The sequence below is a fragment of the Phoca vitulina genome, unplaced genomic scaffold, assembly GCF_004348235.1.
Source record: "Phoca vitulina isolate PV1807 unplaced genomic scaffold, GSC_HSeal_1.0 scaffold53, whole genome shotgun sequence".
NCBI classification, from domain to species: Eukaryota; Metazoa; Chordata; class Mammalia; order Carnivora; family Phocidae; genus Phoca; species Phoca vitulina.
The window spans coordinates 4,717,964-4,723,963 of NW_022589756.1; positions in this window are offsets into that span (position 1 = coordinate 4,717,964).

Genomic DNA, 6,000 nt, shown 5'->3' on the forward strand with positions numbered 1-6,000 from the left:
CAGGTAGTACGTGGATACTGGCTTCCTAAACAAGGTAGGAAGCCTTCTGATATGTGTAGAATATTTTAAATATTAAAAAGATAAGTGAGATATTCAACTAAAGTAAATTAGCATTGACGATGAGAATTAAATACCTTTCTCATAACTGACACCCAGGGATTCAAACTTAATCAACGAGATTGCGAATTAACAATATAATTAAATCCATTCAATGAACATTTACCACCCTGCCATTAATTTTTTGTTGTTGCTGTTGTTTTTCTTGCCACTAATTTTTCTCCCCCTTCTGCCTTTAAAGCCATGACTCTTGAGCTTGTGGCTACCTTTTCAAACCAAAGTGAAAGAGAGACAGTCTATCTGTAGAAAACACCTTGTTGTTTAGTTTGAAAATAGAACCTCGTTCACTTGTTTCTAACACCACACCTGTGCCAAAGTGGACTGACCCAGGACAGCCACAAAGAGAAGTGAAGGGTCTGGAATGGCCACCCCTAGTTGTATAAATTATAAGACAGCCTTCTACTGGGGAGCCTTTTCAGTTTAGACTCACCAAATTCATAGAATCAGTCTCTCTGATTTTCACAAAGCTCTATTCATCAGTTCATTCAAAAAACATTTAATAAGAACCTGTTAAATGTCAGGCATTTCTGGGTAATCGCCATAAGGCACAGGCAACAAGAGAGCTGTAGTAGTAATGATGGTAGAATGTAATAAATGTGATTAAAATATTTACTCAGGATAGTAAACAGAGAAGAGAGATCCATAAATTCTGCCTTGTCTGGAATGTCATAAATATCTTTACCAAAACAATGATACTTATCTTGAACACAAAAGGATGTACGGATGTGTGTCCTCAGCCAAATTATATTATGCCTCAAAGCCTTGATTTCATCATGCAAAAACCAGGGTTAAAAATATATGTATTTATATATACATAGATACACTGCTATATACATATATAAATTTAATATACTGTATATTTAATACATTAATAAACTATAATAGATAATATATTTAAATATATTGTATTTAAATTATGTAGATTATATTAAAATATAATAAAACATAATATATAATTGTATGTAACACATTATATTTATAAGCTTTTCCATCATCAGAATCCTTGCAAAGGTAAAATCTAAAAGAAGTGAAGTGAAAGATCTTCCTGAACTATAAAGTTACCTTCCAGAACAGTTAAATAACATTGTGAATTTTCTAATGCTTGACTCTGAAACAAACTCAACATGTTAAAAATTCTTAAAGGAAACACGTTTATTTTCCTCCACATGGAGAATCTCCATTTCAGACTTTTTAGCTTCAGCTAAGCCAGTTCCCTCATAGTCACCAGCATGCTGAAGAGCCTTAGAAACAGCCCCACCAAGTGCAGCTCACACTCTAATACACACATGTAAGAAAAATGAGGCTGTGAAGGAAATTGTCCCTAGATGTTTCTCTAGTGCTCCCCACACCGCCATCCACCACCTCCTCCAGCTTGCACAAGGTTGCTTCCCCTGACTACCCACTGCCTCTACCCCCATCTCCCTCCTCTCTCTCTGTCTCTGTCTCTGTCTCTCTCTCTCTCTCTCTCTCTCACACACACACACACACACACACACTCACACACAAAATCTCCTGCTAGTCTCCTCCCTCATTTATAGGTCATCCCTTCAGGAGAAAAAAAATGACTTGACAAAAAAGTAACAAAAGAGAATATTTTTCCTGAAAGCTAATCCCTCTGACCTCCCCTTAAGATCCTATTTATGTGTTAAGAGCCATATTTATTGTCTTAATTTCCATGCAGCCTTTCTCAATTGCTCCAACCTATGTTGCCCCCTCCCTTCCTTGAACTCTGGCTGCAGTTGGAGTCCATATTCTGCATTTCCACAAACAGGGGGACTTTCTCTTTAATAACATTCACATTCATGTTCTTTTGTGCAGCGTTGTTCCATCTATGAGGTGATTCCTCATCTGTAAAATCTTTACCTATAAAATCTCTAACTTGCAGAATATTGTCAAAATTAAAGATAATAAAATATTTTTAAAATAAGTATCCCATCTACCACACAGAAGCTGTTAAATAAATAATTCTTCTTCCCTTTCTTTCTTTTGTATCTCCCATGGCCACACACAGGAAGTGTGTCAATAAATAGAATAAAGAAGTATTGATTGATTACACCCATTTCATATTCTGATCTTTTCTATTCCCTTTGGCATTAAATAATTTTTCAAGGCTGTAGTGAAAGAATCCAGTGGTCTTTATGCTCCTTCTCTCGATTAATTTCCTCCCAACTGTTGTTCTGTCTAATTATATAGGGCCTCTTTAGGCCCATCTGCAGTTATTAGCTGATTCAAAGGCTTGTTTGTTTGTGGATTTCATTTAAATTTTTACTTCAAGGGCTAATTTCCAATGATGTCATTAAACTAAACAGTTCAGGAAGTGTGTGTACTATGAATTCATCACTGGTGAAAGCCCTTTTTCTGCCAAGCATACACAGAATGTATAAAATATTCAGAAGGGAAGCTGAGTTGCTCACATAGGAGACAATATCCCAGCAGATCTGCAACTCAATGCAGAATAGCAGGCAAAGACTTGAGCCCAGAAAACTCTATCACACAGGCCTGGTATTTCTATTTACGGTAAAGAAGGAGAAGAAACTCTTGGCTGGGCTTAAGCATTACCTGATATCTAGGTACTATGAGAAGCTTCCTGAGTGGTTGTGAGCATCTTGTTCACTAATGAGACAAGAGCATAACAACCTTCCTGCAGTCCCTGTGTTCCAAAGACCTGATGACTATTCTCAGAGTCAGAGAAGTCAGTTAGCCTACCCCACCCCCAATCTCAGCACTCACAACAACCAACCATTCTAATGCTCTCCATGCCCTATGGCCAACATGTATAGGTCACCAGCTTTACATGGCAGAACATTCAGCTAGTGAGCTCCCCCTTGCATGTCCTTGTGCCTTGTGGCCACTTCTCCAGAAATGCGGTGTTGGCTATCGAGAGATGATGCTTTCAAACACTAAGAGCTATTCTAAAGCTCACACATAAGTGGGTGGTAGAAGTGTTGGAAATCCCACTGCACAGAAGCAACCAACATAGTTAAAGCACCTGTGGGCTGTGATTTCTGCGGTACTAAAAAGCCTTCCTTCCTTCAATATTATGGTTCCTTCCTGCCTGAAGCTCCTAAAAGTGAACAACTGATTCTATTCTTTAATTAGAAATAGGATCAGAATTGTAGATGACTACACATTCACAGCAGGAAAAAAAAAATCACAAATCCCCCTCCCCCCAGATTGTGAGCCTCCTATATGCAATCAAGAAGTAGATGATATGCATTGATTCTTCATCTACTTGTCAAAGACAGTGCTCATCAATTATAGCAGAGCATAGCTTAAGAGCTGTAATAGGAAATGGATGGAGACAAAGGCAAATGTGGCTTCAAGAAACGACCATTTCTATTTTAAGTGTTTTCATTTCTGCTCTTTTGAATCTCTAAATTATGATATCCACAGGATAACCAACAAACAGAAATGACCTTGAAGATTCTGGTTCAAGGCAAAAATGGAGCTTACATACTTAACTGTCCCTGCCTCTCGAATCCCATTAACATAACAAAAGGAATGTCAAAAAGCAAAATCTATACCTCTAACACTAGGAAACAGTGCCATTCACTTGCACAAAATTTCAAGGGATTTCTGCAAGAAACAATGCTGACAAGACTAAGGTGAGAGGTCACTTGACCAGCACCTGGATCACTGAATGAAAGGAAAACCTGCCCCTGATGGAGGCAGGGAGGCAGGGAGCCCCAGCAGACTCCACTAACCATTAAAGTCAGGTCTGGGGACTATCAGTGCAGATTAGATCATGATGCAACCACTGTCTCTGGAAAAACTCCTCACTGCTAACAGCAGGAAGAAAAATGAGCAGCACTGCCCCCTCTTTGCTTTCACGTGGCAGGGCCTCAGGCTAAGTATGGGCATCAGGAGGCAGTGAGTTGACCAATGAGAAAATTCAGCCAAGGTGCAAGGGAAGAAACCAGACAAATAAAATTCCATCACTTCCCTAAGTGTTGGCAATATAGAATATACAGTGAAAAGAAAAGAAACCTCATTTCCAATAACAATATAAATTCCAGCAAATTCAAGATTGAGTGGTAGGAGAAATTTTTAAAAATAGTTTATTAAATATATAGTAGCTTATATAAAAAATCTGTTAGAAGAAAATAGAAATATTGATCTATATAATATCATTTATATTTTAGTTCTTCCAAAATATGACCCCAAAGGCAGTATCTTAAAGGAAAAGATCAATTTGAAAACAAATACATTTAATATTAAAATATTAAATAATTAAAATTTCTATAAATAAGTAAAAATTAAAATTTAAATACTATTAAAATATTGGGGGGATACACTAAAATCTATATGACAAATCCCTAATATAAAAAGAATGCTTAATTAATATGAGAAAAATAAGGTCTTTGAAATCTTCAACAAAACAGAAATGAGCCTCAAATATATTAACAAAACGTTTAAGCATACCATACCAAATAACATTAAAACCATGCAATATGATTTTTAAAAATACCAAACTGCATAAAAATTATAACTCATCAATGGTAAGAGTAAAAAATGGACACTATTAGGCCTGTGAGAATATAAATTGGCACAATCTTTCTTTAGCACAATTTGAAATATATATATATAGAGAGAGAGATGTATATCTTTAAAATGGGCACATATTTTTAACAGCCCCATGCCTCGGTAATGATTCTAATAAAATAAGTACAAATATATTCAAAAATGTAGCCAAAGGATGTCAGTTGCAGTACTGTTTAAAATTGCAAAAGATCACAAATAAAAATGGAAACTGTGTGAGGGGCTGGATGTGTTAACTGACCTCATTCTGGTGATTGTTGAGTAATACACTCGTACACCAAATCATCATATTGTACGCCTTAAATGTACATAATGTTCTACACCAATTATAATTCAATAAAGTAGAAAATTTTAAAAGTAAATTTGCAAAGGAATTAGAAATAATCTAAATATTCAAAATCAGGTACTGCTAAAAGTCATATAGTTACATGTAGTCCTTAAAAAGTATTGGGGCACCTGGGTGGCTCAGTCATTAAGCGTCTACTTTCTGCTCGCATCATGATCCCAGGGTCCTGGGATGGAGCCCCACATCGGGCTCCCTGCTCAGTGGGAAACCTGTTTCTCCCTCTCCCACTCCCCCTGCTTGGCCCCTCTCTCACTGTGTCTCTCTCTGTCAAATAAATAAAATCTTTAAAAAAAAGTATAAACATATAGTTAACAAAAAAATATTTTATGAGAAAACTGCATATTTAAAAATTTGCATATACTTTGTGATTTAGTTACGTTAACATGCATTTATGCATTCAGTCACTCCCTGATGGATTTATAGAACTTGCATTTGAGTGGAAATCTATATATTTCACAACACATATTTAGAGGGCTAGACATCAACGTGATCATAGCAGTTACCTCAAGCTGATTGTTTCTTATTTTTACAGTAAATTTGCAAAAGTAAAAAAGCTATTTTAAATGACACTTTAAAAATAATAATGCCATGATTAAATTACGTCAAATTGCCAATTACTACATAGATTTTTAAACACCAGTGTTTGAATCCACACATTTGCTTTGAAATAACTTTCCATGTACGGTCCACAATTAAATCCACAGATTGTTTTGTTTAATGATTTTCATTGAATTAATACTTTCATTAAAACTTTTTCTTCTACAAATGAGTGTGAATTAAAGGAAAAAGAATCATTATTTTCTTGTAGCATCTTTCTCTCCCTTCTCTATAGAATCAAGCACATATTCCCCCCAAATTTAATTGAGATTCAATGGATATTCCTTAATGGATATATGCAAATCACACAAAAGTTTTCTTTTAAAATGAACAACAGTGGTAGAGTCCTCACATTTAAAAAAGGTGCTGATTCTGAGTCATTCTCACTTGTAGAGTTCTAA